Source organism: Fukomys damarensis, unplaced genomic scaffold (assembly GCF_012274545.1).
Source record: "Fukomys damarensis isolate Sample0158 unplaced genomic scaffold, DMR_v1.0_HiC HiC_scaffold_19, whole genome shotgun sequence".
In the NCBI taxonomy this organism is placed as follows: Eukaryota; Metazoa; Chordata; class Mammalia; order Rodentia; family Bathyergidae; genus Fukomys; species Fukomys damarensis.
The window spans coordinates 20,944,137-20,958,878 of record NW_022900931.1 but is presented as its reverse complement, the minus strand read 5'-3'; the positions used below and the strand labels follow the sequence as shown (position 1 = coordinate 20,958,878).

Genomic DNA, 14,742 nt, shown 5'->3' with positions numbered 1-14,742 from the left:
ATATGCACAGTGGGGTATAGTACTATTCTGCCATAAAGAAGGATAAACTTGAGACATTTTTAGGTAAAGAAACCATTATTTTAAGTGAAATAAATCAGATACACAAGTTTAAATATCACATTGTTTCTGTTGTGTGCAAAACCCAAAGTATAAATAAAGAGCAAACCAGAGGATAAACACTGGGAAGTAGGAAGAACTTTTTCAGAGGGAAAAGGAAAGGGAAAAAAGAGAAAAGGGACTTAAGAGAGAGAGAGAAAACTGAAGGAAAAATGTAAACCGAGCTTTAGCAAATGGGGAGGGGAAAAAGTTGAAGAGAGGGAAGAGGAATGGAGAAAAAATAATTAAGATATATCATGGACAGGTCCAAATTCCCCACGATGAATGTAATCATTACATATTGCAAGCATGGACAGATAAAAAATAAAATAATTTTTAAAACTTGTCTCATACACTGTAATTGAAGAAGGTATTTTATTAAGGAAGATTGAAGTTACGAGCCTAAATTGAAAACTTGGCTTGAATTATTATTCTAAGTCTATATTGTAAAATTTTCAGGTAAAAACTTACTGGGGAATAAGGAAATATTTGAATCTTGTAATACTTTTGAAGAAAAAGTGTTATGAATGGCCCATTTATTTCTCTATCCTATCAGTTTTTGCCAAAATGAAATCTACCCGTCTTAGCTCAACTTGCTGTTCGAATTCCAAATGTCCCCTGCTCACTTATAGTTTAAAACCTAAGTGCATTGTCTTCTCTTGGATTTCTAATCGCTTGTCTTTCCCTTCTTCACTGATTTGCATTATCACTTCCCCCACTAGCACCTTGTTTTAATTTGCTGGGGTTACCTTAACCTTTTAAAACGCTAAGAAAAATGCTTATAACCTCCCCTACCTCCATGATGGGAAGCCTTGTGTCTCTTCTTATAGCTCTGGGGATTGTAATTGTTTGGGGAATTGAGTCTCCCCGGTCACTAATGGCCCACTGAATTCTCCAAGGTCTGTTCAGGCCTTGCCTTCGGCATGTGCTTCCTTTCTCTGCAGCACGGAACCGTCACGGCAGACGCTACCGGCATCCTCTATATCCCATAGTAATTCCTACACAAGGCTGGATATGTCCCGCACACATTGCCTTGGGGTCACAGAGAAAATTTATGTCACTTAAACAGTGCATGGCAAATAATTTAAAACTGGATGTTTCACAGCTCTGTTCGGAGTCTTTTGGGCATTCCCATCTCTAGAAACTTCTCAGGGACTTTCTTCCCCTGAATGCATATTGATGCGTCTACCTTCCTTTCTTGGCCTCCTGTCATTGGCTTCCTGCTCCAACTCTAGCTCCACCCCAACTCCAATCCCTCCACTGTACTTTCCGCGACTTCTCTTTTGGAAAGTTTATCTTTCTGGTGTTTGAGTTGAATTTATTTAGTCTTATTCTAAAAGCAAAACAGATTTCATATTTTTAAAAGTAGTATCTTTACTTTTTTCCCATGCCCTATTCTCTAACTGCCATTGGATTCTGAATAAAACGATGCCTGGCTTTCTAGAAACTAGGTTCCTAAGAAATAGAAAGTACAAGCTGCCATCTCTTAGGATCTGAAACATTATTTGGTCATGTTACCTAACAGTTTCATGTGGTAATTTACACAAAGAAAGGGAAAAACAATTCTTGAGTTCTTGCCTCTTCAGCAACAACTAAACTAGATATACTTACCTAGTTCTCATTTTATCTTCAGGTGAAGATACACCAGCAGTCGGCTGGAGTTCAAGGCCAGCTATTTCATTAACATCCAGAAAGAGCTCTGGGGTACCTCAGTCAATTATCTCCTCCATTTCTCTTTCATAAATGCATTTGACTTTGCTTCTCGATATGCTAGAGAGCGATACTAATCAAAGATTTGTTACTGAGCAGTTTCACTGCATAAGCTGGGAGCTTGTTAGAAATCTGTTGTCTTAGAGCACGCCCACCCTAGACCTACTGACTAGGATCCATATTTTACTTCTGTCCCTGGGTGGTTAGTGTGCACATCAAAGTTAGAGAAGCACAGTCTAGAGTAATCAGTGTTACTATGTTCACAGAATATTCACAGACACTTGTTAATTAAGGTCTGTATTCAAGCAGCTCTGTTGGTTCAGCCCTGGGGGAGTTGGATGACCCTATATCCTCAGAAGAAAAAGCAAAATCATTTCATAGCGCAAAAGTAAAAAGAAAAGAATGGCATTAATTCTGAACTTGAACTATTCATGAAAAATTTAAGAGCAACTTTTATGTTTCTACTTACTTTCACATCTCCCTAAAACAAGATTCCTTTGTTGCATATCTTAAATGTAAGTACTTCTAATTTACATGATTTGACCCACTTCACCTAAATAATAAATTTGCTAGTTTTATCCACTGGCAACTAAAATATGCACCTTGTTCATATCTTTAATTGCTGTGTGTTTCAGAAATGATGTCTTTGAAGGAGGTAGTATAGTTTAAACTTCACTTACATAAAGAAAAATTTTTATTAAGTTTATTGGTACATTTTAGGTATACAATATGATGATATTCATCATTGGGAATTTGTACTTTTACATGATGTATCTTGGTTCTTATTTTTCCTCATTCCCCTGCCCTCCCTTCAACCCCTCCACCCCTCCCAGTTTATGAAGACTTTGTTTCCAGTTTTTCCTTTTCTCATATTTATTCCTAATACAAATAAATCCTCTTTGAACTTGCCAAGTGGAGTTTTTGCTAGTTCAAAATCAAAACAAAGAAAAACACTCTATGGATGTCTGTCCTTATTCATAGTGTTTCTTCATTAGGTGAAGGTTTATTTGCCTGTTCATTTCTTGTTAACTTTTAAAATGGGAAGGATTAGAGAAAAATTAGGCCCAGTGTTACAAGAATAAATTGCACATTATAGGCTTATCCAAAACTTTCAAATATTGAACAAATTGGAGGGTAGGAGAGTAGAGAACTCAAAAATATATTTGCCAAACCTGTTTTTATTTAAACTCAGGTAGCTTAAAAAAGAACTAAATTCCAGGATTTTTTAGATTGTATCAGTGAAGTTTTCACAGTCTATTTTCAGATTAAAAGTAAATCTTTCTAATATATTACTTCAAATTAAACCAATAAATTTATAGGTATATCATAAAGATTTTGGAAGCTGGACATACAAAGAAATAAACTTGAAATCAGTACATCCCATCTCTATATCTTGGTTTCTTGTTCTTTTTTGTTTTTCAATGATAACATTGTGTTTTCTTCAGCTATTTCATCATAAGCATAGTATATGTTCCTTCACAGTCTTCATAAATACTTAAAATGGTTATTGGATCAAATTTCTCATAATTTATTTATCTATTCTCCTATGAAATATGTAAATTATTTCCCAAATGTTTCTCATTATAAACAATGTTTCAAGAAACATATTCAAACAAACTGTTCTACATGTTGCATTATTTATTTGGTGCCTAAATGCTAAGCAAATATTTTTATTTAAAAAAATATTTAGAAGAATTTGACTTTAACTGAAAAGTCTAATTGAATCAGATACATTTTCCAAATATGTCTCTCCTATCCTCAACTTCTAATTTTTAATTTTCAATAGAAAAATTCAGAAATAACTGTCCAGATAATATAAAATCACTTTTTCCCTCAATTACCTGGCAAGTTGGAGACAAATTCACTTTTTGCCTGAACTTTGATTGGGAATAAATAGACACAACCTTGAGGATTCGTTAATAAGTTAAAGCTGATCCTCTAAGTCATATTTAGCCCTTTAAACTATTTATGTAAGGAAAGACACATTTTAACCAAAGAATTAAATGACTAGATTCCTTAGTCATAAAGTTTACTGCCCAAAGAACCTCCACTTTAGTCACTGCCTCTTTGGTTTTAGAGGCCTGCACTCATACATCTGCTGTTCATTTTATTCTTTGCTGTTTGCCCTTCATTTTTATGCGGCGTGTCAAAATCCAAGGGGGGAAAATCCCCCCAACATCATATGCAAATGAGTTCGGAGAAAAATATTAGAAAGTTGACTGGCAACAGTTTTCCAAAGACATTGTCACTGCTTGAAAAAAAATCTAATCCTAAAGATGTTCTGTCAAACTAAAAGGGTCACACAAATGAACACACATTCCAATGTGCATGGGGGCCTAGCCACCTTCTTTTACGTGAACACAAAATTTGGGGGCTGTCGACAAATGATAATTAGTTTAACTGTGAACAGCTGTTCCTAAGCCTGTGACTCGTCCAGTGAGGAGGCAGGAAGCAAACAGTCACCCAGCCAGGCACTAAGAGGATGAGAGGAGCTCTGTGAACATATTGTGCCTGCTCCAGAGACACAGAAGGATCATCAGCTCCCAGAAAAACGCAGTGGTAGCGCTTCTGGATTCTTCATTCTGAGAGAGGGGACACTTGTCTTTAACTCTCACATTCTATGACTGATCTCAGAGAAACTATCCCAAATTTAACTAATCTCGTTCAAAGGGAAAAGAATACCCCCAAGTCACTGTCAAAAGCCTCAGTGGGTCAACCCGTAAGTATTCGTAGTTCTCTGTGGCAGCAGCTAGATTTGGGTGGAATCTTGGGGTTTAATTTCTTTCTTTCCTTATGAAGGTATATTGACTGTCTTAGAACTTCAAGATTAATTATCCCTGTCAACCTATAAAAAATGTAATTACTGAGAAGTGTAAAATTAAAGCGTATGGAGACCATTGAAGCTGATGTGATTGTGGGATCAACACGCAGTCTTACTGGGTCTCAACATGTTACCTTCTGTTGATTTTAGTCAAACTCAGGTAATTAATCACTTTGCCTCATAAGCATCAAATATGTACATGCTGAAGATGACAATTTTATAGCCTAAAGTTTCATTTTTTTTGCCTTCATTTAATCTCATGCTCATGCTGAACTGTCTTCCACATTGATTCATTTCTGCCTAATCTACAATCAACTAATTTCCATTACCAGAAGGAAAATACTGCTAAAGAGAGTTGATTTCAAAAAACAATAATTGTTTCACTGAGAGTCTTTAAACAGAAACCCAGAGGAATTTATTTTCCTGTTATCTATATATAAATGATATGCACATGTCATATATATAGATAGATATATATAGATAGATATATCAATTATATATATATATCAATTATATATATCAATAATACAGATGTATATAATAAATATGTAGAAGGGACAGAAAATACATTCATGTATGTTGGTGAAGTAAGCTTTTATCCACTTATCCTCTTAAATAAACTAGGTAATTAAAATTTCATTTGAAGGAATCTTTGAATGTTGACTTCTCAAGAATTTCTGTACTGTCACAGCTCTCACGTGAGATACAGTACCCCTTTTTAGGGAATTAAAGGATTTCTATTGTCATTTAACTTATTGTCTGTCCAGGCTCACTTTAGCAGTGGTAAGTTCTAGATTTTACAGAACCATCTGATTTTTGACTCACTGTCCTACTGTCACTAAATCATCCGATTTTACCATTTGTGCCCAAACTCTATATCCCAGCCTGCATAGAAATCTGGAAGTGATTTTAAAATGTTAGGCCCAGTAACTCAAATTTGGTATATATGATCTACAAGAGTAATTTATGAAGCTTCTTGTAAGCAATAAATCCAATGTAGAATGATTTGCCCACAACATCAAAAAGATTGTTCTCAATAGTAGGAGAGCTACAACTGGATCCAGGGGCAGGAAACAGACATCCCTACCTTCATGAAGCTTGTATTTTAGTGATCGGAGACTTAACAACAATCAAAGTAAGTTAGTAGGGTAATAAAGCATGTTAAAAGTAGTGATATGCTGGTACATAAAAAAGGAAGGATGATAAGAGATAGCTGGGTTAGGTTTATTGTGGTTTCATAGGATATCCAGGAAAGGTGTCACCAAGAGGGTGAGATGTCAGCCAATACTAGAAGAAGAAGGGACCAAGCCATGGGAAGACAAAAATGGGAGAGTTCCAGCCATAACAACAAGAGGCACAAAGACTCTGTGGTGGAGGGAACAGGAAGTTTAAGTGGCGAACAGGAAAGAGTTACTTGAACCATGAGGAAGGGAGGAGAATAGAAGAACATTAGAACTGGAAGTAGCTACATCTTGATTACGTTTTAGATCAGCCCTGGAAATCTTGGGAAATTAAAAAAAAATCTCTTCTGTGAATCAATCCCACATAAACTTTGAGGATCATCCTACATTCTCAGTTATCCAGGGTGTATTTCTAACAGTTAGATCCAGTCAGGGACACCGCCCACCATGCTCATAGTGACCTTTATAACATGGTTTTAATAGTCACATAAATGCAAAATAGCATCTAAGACAGTTACTGGGAAAAGTCTTATAAATCAGCTCTCAGTTCTTCTTATTCAGCCCAAGCATCCATATGACCTTGGGTCAGCTTTCACCCTCATCACTGTCTATTCCCTGCCCTATAAAAATGAAGAGAGCAAACACACATGCCCGGCAGGTGCTCTACTAAGCCTGAGACATCACATTTCTCTATGCAAAAGAAGGATCCAAACTTCCTATTACTGTATTGTACAAAATCAGTGTATTACAGATGCTTGATGAAATATTCTGCCACTCTTGTATTCCAAACATCTAAGGAAACCAACCTGATGATTAGTACTATTAAAAGGATAAAATTGTTGTTTGCCTTTTAAGTAAACAAAATTATTTTGGGTACAGACCTCACAAACGAGCATTTGCCACTGTTTAACCATTCTGCATCAACTAGTAAATCTCTCTCCTTGCAACTGTGCCGCATTTCATTAAATATTTAGTGGAGACTTTGATTCCATGATGGAATCTGTGCCCAACCACAAAGCTGGGGTAATGTTGCTCCCTGATTTTTGAGATTGTTCTTCACCTACGTACTTATTTTATTTAAGTGAGTAAACATGATTTTATCATTGCTTATTATTTAATTATCACTGTTATTATTACTAAAATATACCATTCCTTACTTAAGGAATGAATAGTTCAGAATCCATTTTAGAGAATATTCAGGAATTGTTTCCTGACATATACACAGTGAGAGAGATATATACTGGATAGTGAGAACTATATTTCAAGTAAATTTAAATGTTGTGAAATGTTTTAAAGGTTTGTAAAATGTGAGATCACTATAATGTTAGTAGTGCTAGAATAGTCGTTTGGTAAATATTTTTATTAACTACTGTAAGAACCATTTAAATCTGGATTTATTTTCTACTACAACTTTAAAAACTCCTTAAAATGTGATCTACTTCATTCTTCTACCTCCAGGAAGAGTCACATTTAACACCAACTGAGCCAGATACATTTTTCTTTATAAAGAAAAATCTCCAGTGGAGATTGTATCATTTTCTATGCCTTACTGCCAAAAACAAAACCACTTTACAAACAAAAGTACATTGTCTCTGAATGCCCTTGATAGAAGTATTTCTGTTTCCTTCACTTACCTTTTATATTTTGGAAAAGCCAAGCATAGTACATGAAAGGTGCTAATAGAGTAATTTGGAGTTTCTCGTGATGAGTAAAGCATGTCTAATACCTGGCATTTCGCAAGCATAGTTGTAGCTCTACAGTCCTCGGTGTCCTTTCCTGGTGTCTATCACAGCTACCCATTCTTGGCCTGCCACCCCTGGCAAAATACAGCATATGCCCAGTCTTTAAAGATGTGACAAACTTTTTTATTCCTGCCTTTGCCCTAATACATTTTTTTCTCCTGAATTTTAACGTAGCCCTATTTTATATGGGAAGTCCATATATCCCTCAAATTCTGGCCAGTGAGCTATAAATAAAAGTACATTCAGCTTTCAGGAAACCTGTCTAGGCAGAGGGTGGCATGCCCTTTTTTGTTCTTTCCTTCTACTTCTGACTTGTAATAGGGATGTATATCAGTCTGCTAACCACAATACTGAACTACTGAGTGACCATGGAAATAGATGCATATGCTTAGGATGACAGATAAGAAGGATAAAAGCATGGCTCTCTGATATTATTTTAAGATGTCATAATATGTCCCTAGATTGCTTAGAGAATTACATTGTCTACCTTAAATATACCAATAAAATTATTTTTTTAAGTAAGTGAGGAAATTGTGGTAAGGACCACTACAGAAAATGGTAGTCCTAAAGTATAACTTTTATTTCCAACAAAATATTTTGCCATATATTTAACACTTCCTTTTTAAATAAAATTGGTTGAATTATTTTTATAACATAAAGAATAAAATTATTTTAAAAGCATATAAAAACTTTACAGCAACATTTTTGTAATGGGGAAAAACTTGGAAATAAATGGTCTGAAACAGAAAAGAAAATCTGTGAGGTGTTTGTATGACAATACTGTGATATAGTAATAAAAATGAACAGCTATATACAAACGTGTAGATGGATCTCCTAAACACAGGGTAGCTCAAAAGAAGCCAGATGCGAAAGAGTTTACTGGTAGAATCTGTTTAAGGTTCAAAAGTAGTCAAATGTAACCCTGGTGTTAGTAAGTAAAGGAAAGGGGTCCACGAGCTGGAGGGAAGGGAGACAGAGGGAGGAGAGGGGATTAAAAAAGAGTTCAAACATGTTGTGTACATGTACCAACTCCCCATGATGCGTGCAGTCATTATGCACTGCAAACACATACTAATAAGAATTACAAAAAATAAATCTCCTTTGTGGAAAGCAGTGGTTCGAGGTGGCAAATGAGATTCGTTAGAACTGTCACTGTTCTATTCCTTCACCTTGGGCTCACTTTGAAAAAATAACAGGTTCACACCAGAAAAATTCACCTAGCTGTTCGTGCAGTTTCTTTTACTTAAATGTCTACAAAATATAACTCAGTCAGAAGTGTCTCTTTCAATAAGTTTCCTTTAATCAAAGTAAATACAAGCAAAGCTCCACATAATATCGATTTTCCTCTTCTTGTGTCTTGACTCCAACTGAGAGGTTAAAATCTTCCCCATCTGCTATGCTTTAAATGGGCGCCCAGAATTCCTGTACTGGATACAATCCCCAAAGCAAGTGTTGGGAGGTGGGGCATCCTGGGAGAGGGTTCGCTCGCACCCTCTCACCCTTTCACCTTGTGGTGACACAGCACGTGGGTCCTTGCTTGGTGCTGGCACCTTGGTCTTGAGATCTGTGCACTGATGAATTTCTGTTCATTATAAATTAGTCTTGAATATTCTGCTCTAACAGCACAAAACTGGGGCAGCACCTCACCCTGTCTGCATCACCAGGATTTTGAGTGACTGGTGACCGCTCCCTTTTAAGCTTTGGTTTTTCTGACACGTCCCTTCCATATCATCTCTCACTTCTCCTCCAGTATCACAATCAGAGGATTTTTTTCCTTTGAGGGTGAGGGACTCAAATTCTAAAGTTTGGCTCCATCCTCTTTCTCCTTCCTCCCCCACCCAGTGTTTTTCCAATGGCAGACACTGAACCTGGACGGTACTCCCATCCCAGTGGCCACCCTAAACAAAAGGTCAGCTCGGTCATTCATGGTAGCAGGGGCTGGCATTAGTAGTACATAGTCTAAATATGACTGGTGACCGGATGACACATCGACCTAATGGGTTGTTACACTTGCAGCTCACACTTCAACTCATTCTGGAGGGGTGATCTGGTCTACTATAGCTGTGTTTCCTAAAGTCCTTTATTTTTTTTTTCCATTGTAAATATTCTCTACATCCTGTTACATTTTTAATAATTGAAAACGGAGCTCTAAAATCCTCCGTAGCCAGGTTCAAGGGGCTTCTAATCAAAAGGACATAATCTAAAGAATGACAGCATTTCTCAGGAGCTCAGGAGACCTGCAGGTACTGGCCTGGTGCTGGAGAGCAGAGGCCAGCAGTGTCACAGTCCTTTCTCAGGGCATAAGGAGAGGGCTTCCCCAGGGTGCCCTTATCCTCAGATAAATCTTCCTGTTGATAAAATAAATGACACAGGAAAAGGTGTGTTTGATAGCAGGTGATACAGTGGTCCAAGAGTGGCCTACAAACACTTCTTGACCTTTATGCAAGTCCAGTCAGTCTGGTTGAATGAGGGGCCAAAGAGGAGCTTTAACACCTCAGCTTCTCCTCATATCCTGTTATTGCCTTCTGAATGGACTTTGCTGGGTCATTTGGACAGCAGTGAACTGAATCTTTGTAGTTCACAGGCCATAGGAAGGATGATTTCCAAATGTAATCGTCCAATAGATGCCAGCCTGGTTGCATAATAACTTGATGAGTTGGTCAAATTCAGATTGCCAGGCCTGGTTAGACTAGTAATGGGTCTTAGGAAATCTGTATATTAATAACATCCCCCAAGTAATTTGGATACACAGGAATTTGGATGAAGGCCATGGTCATAGCATGGACAAAAAATTACACTCACGAGCCAGGGATTTAGTTCAGTGGTTCTGCCCCCCTGCCTCACAAGCACAAGGACCAGAGTTCAATCTCTGGTACAACAACAACAACAGCAAAAATTGCAAACGAAAAACAATTACACCCACGAGCCCCATCTGTATCAGAATCACCTGATACAGATCTGAGATGCACTCAGTCCAACATGAGCAGCACACTGAGAATTGGAGTATGTAAATCACTTTGGCTGAGGTGACCAACACTTGGGCCTTCACCATGTTGAAAGCAGGAGGCTATTAACTCTAAGTCTTCATGAAAGACTCTGGGATATGAAGAGAACAGAATAAGCAAACCAAATGGCGCACAGCCATTGCTGGGTCTCCTAGGAATGACGCTGGCCCTGCTCTAAGTTCTAAAGTTCTGTAAGAGGAATGGTGGGCATGAAGCTTAATCCACGCACAAACATTTCCAGATGTAGAAAAATCAGCGCAGACTGATTCATGTTGTTCCACGTCTCTCGTCATATTCTTGGACCTCTGTCAAAAAGTAGAGCTCTTGTTCTCTGTGATCTGTGGAGACCTCCCTTTCTAAGGCAAGAAGAAGGAAACCCTAGACTCCTGAAGTGAAGAAAGAACCTCAGGGCGCAAGAAACAGCAAAAGGAGACACACCCCAGTTCTGGTAAGGCTGGGCACCAAGCATAGTGGTGTGTGCAGTGTATAAAAACACGCTGAGCATATTTACGATTTGTGCACTTTTCTGTCCACATATCATGCTTCAAAAATCCACAATAAAAACTGGTCAGTATCTAAGAATCTTCTGCGACCATAGATCAATGGGTGGATCAATAGAAAGACAAAGATAAAGACAAAAACTGAACAAAAATTGTTAATGGGAATTATCCCAGTATTGTAATTACAAATGATTTTTATTGTCTTCAGGTCATTTCTCTATATCCTTCACACTTTATTACGGACATTTCATAAAATATATGAGAACATTTCTTAAGGTTTCTATTTGTAAGTGAGGGCAAAAATCGAAAGCGAAAGAAATATCACGTTACCTAAGAATGACCCTCCCAGGGACTGTGGTGCTGGCAATGAATTTTGAGAATTTATTTCACCCTAACTTTGTGGCTGTGGAGCTCACTTGCACGTCTCTGGATAGGTCTTCATACACTCGGTGGAGCCAAAAGAAAACTTCGAAAAACATATAAGGAATAGAAGGGTTTTCAGAGACACTTGTAAACTGAGAACTCTGTGTATTTACATAAGAAGCCACTTACTGTCTGCTTGACTGGTGGATACTTAAACTGCCATAAAGCAGATACTGAAAAGAAAGCAGAGTGTTTTATAAAGACGGAGACAGTACTCAAGGGTGCGCTCTCGCAAGGGTCGGAGTTATGCAACATGCATGCCAAAGACTCACAAGAGGTCTTCCCAGATGACATTTTCAAGGCTTGCTTCAGGGAAAGTGAAAGTAGGCAAGATTGCTTCTGTGCTCCATCAGTTTCTCAGATCTGCTATCCTGTCCTATCCCTATCCTTTCTCCTTTTACTTCCCACCCCCTAACTTCCTATTCTTTTGTCTTCTTGTCCTCAGTGGGAAGACGATAAATTTGATCTTTCCAACATGTGGGCTTGACTTGTCATTAATGGGACCTATGAACAGTAATTAATGATACAGTTCAACATCGTTCCTTCCCTTTGTAACAGAGGATTCTGGAAATAAAGTTTATGGATAAGTGGTAGGATAAATATTTCCAGGCAGAAATAAGCCATCTTTGGCTTTAGGATTGTGCTGAGAAGCACGCTCCATGCCTCTCCTCCTTGCTGGTACCAGTTCACCCTACTGCCAGGCACCCAAGGTTTGGGAAAGCACTCTTCTAAGGTTCCCTCTGTTGATAGCCAGTGAGGTCGCCTCTGGAGGCAGTGGTCCTGGTGAGGGGTGAGGGATGTGCATAGGCTCCCACCACCCCTGCATATCTGCCTCCCTCCACTAACAAATAAATGAATCTGCAAAAGATAAGCACACTCCTCCCACCCAGACCTGCGGCCACCTCCTAATCTCTAGCCCAGCAACGAGACTGTGAACCTCACCCATATCCCCATATCTTTTGAACATTGTGAGTCCTACTGACCAGTTGGAGCCCCAGTGCTTAACCTTTCTGTCCTCTGTTTCATCATCTGTGAAATGGGAAGAACATTAGTTCCTGTCATACAACATTATTATGAATAGTAAATAAGCTAACAATTAGGTAAGTGCTTAGCGCGGTGCCTTGTCAATAGTGCTCAAAGAGTTAGCTGCTTAGGCACCTTACTCCATTCCTGACAGAGTTCTTCACATGATAGGAGTGGGAACTCCCAGTCTCGCTTATTATTTGTGTTTTCTAGTGGGATCTACTTCAAGCAGTCTTCTGCTCAAACTCTGTTCACCATGGTGGCACAGCGAGTGTTTACGAGTGTTCAGAGTGTGTCAAGCACTTTTCATGCACTGTCTCCTTTAAACTTCATGACCATCCTCACAGATAGGTGTTATGGTTCTCTCCATTTTGCAGATGAGGAAACTGAGCCTCAAGGAAATTAACTAAATGTGTATAGTTACACAACTACTAAACGTCAGGACTGGGATTAGAGCACAGGCACTCCTGCTCTATAGTTTAGATAACACAGCCACAGTGCTAACCCACACCTGCGCCGCCTACCACAAGTCCTGGGCCGTAAGACACTGTACATCTGTGTGGACTCAGGGATGGTCAAGTTATAACAGGTCTGTTCCTGCCCTGATCCAAGCTTGCACTCAAAGGATGGCCCAGTAATGGAAAGTTTGACAGTTTGATTGTTGCATTAGTCCTTTACCGTTGCTATTACAAAAAAAAAAAAAAAAAAAATTTGTGCCCAGGTAATACAGAGTAGAAATTTATTTGGCTGGGAAATCCAAAAGCATGGTGCCAGCATCTGCCTGGCATCTGCTGAAAGCTTTGTGCTGTAGCATAATATAGCAGAGGGCATCACTTGGCAAGGCAGAACAAGCATATACCAAGTCTGGTCCTTTTCTTATAAAGCCACAAAGACCCATAATAGAGACCCTATGCTGATGCCTTTGTCTAATTCCCATTACTTCCCAAAGTTCCCCATCCAAATACCATCAACATATCAATTTGGAATAACATTCCAACACATGGTATTTGGAGACACATGGAAACCACAGTAGTGTCTTGAAATTTGTAAATATTTTTAACATCCATAGTCTGTAAACACTTCCCTTGAACAGTCAGGAATAAAAATAGCTTAGCTTTTTAACAGTTGATGTTTTTAGCACTTACTGTGTAGTAGGAATTGGGCCGAGAGATTTGCATTGAGTCTGTCACTTTATTCTTACAAGGACCTCTGTGAGATAACCATGGGGGCTCCAGCCATGTTTCAGATGGGCTCAGAGAAGTTGAGTAACTTGCCACAGATCACAAATCTCACGGGATTAGAGGACATAGTGTGTGTGAGGAAGTGGTAGGCATAGAGTCTGGTGTGTTATTTGTATTGTTCGCAAACTTTTCAGTGAATCTCAGCAGTATTCTGTGTCGCCCCTGTTAGGAACAGACCATTCTAATTTAGTCCATGTGAAAAAGAGGTTTTATCAGCAAAACAACTGCCCTACTGCACAGCTGACAGAAGAATTTTGTGAATTTTTAAAATTTTAATGTAATACAAGTAGATATTAATAAAGAAAATATGAAAAGCACTCTTCTATTAAAAAAAGGTGAATTTGAACATTTTTCATAGGCAGCTATATTTGAATCTTTCTTCCCTTGCCATGAACAAAAAGTGTTCTTTTGTCTATGATTTGTATTCTGAATAACATTTTGGCCATTCTTTTAAGATCATGACACAGTATATTAACTATTGTTATTCTCTATTTTGTTTTGAAATTTTTTATAGAAATTTATATCTGTAAATATGTCAGTTCCAACAGGACAGATGCTTTATTAACACTTCTTTTTCTAGCCCTCTTCTCATCCAAAGACTCTGATTCTATCTTTCCTACCAACCACTTCTCCAAGCCAACCTGTCCACCAGCCTTGCTTCATTGTAGGGAGGTAACAGTGGATTTCATCATCCTTGGTAGGATCCTTGGCCAAAGCAGTTATGAGATGAACAAATCCCCCTCTCTTAATATTGGCCACCACTTACAGCAAAACCTGATGTGTACTCAGTTTAGAGACTCCTTCCCCGTCAAGGAAGAGAAGGAGCATCCTGTCTGCCACTCTGTGTCATCCTCCGCCCATGTGTGGGAGAGCTGGAGCTCAGTGGCAGAGCCACAGGAGCTAGCTTTGTCTCCTATTCCCACTGCCAACCTCTTCTGGGAGCCTGTGTCTTTAAACTCCCGTAGTCTCCAAAGGAGTAGCAAGCACATTTTTTAAGTGC

The 14,742-nt window shown here is 38.5% G+C and overlaps 1 protein-coding gene across 1 annotated transcript in view; it reads left to right on the top strand.

Moving 5' to 3' along the window:
• Lmntd1 (lamin tail domain containing 1) overlaps positions 1 to 2,344 on the top strand; it is a 384,388-nt gene extending 382,044 nt beyond the window's left edge. Inside the window, exon 13 of the mRNA XM_033766294.1 lies at positions 1,730 to 2,344. The gene's annotated coding sequence lies outside the window, so the exon portion shown is untranslated. The remainder of the gene's footprint in view (positions 1 to 1,729) is intronic.
• Positions 2,345 to 14,742: the final 12,398 nt, after the last annotated feature.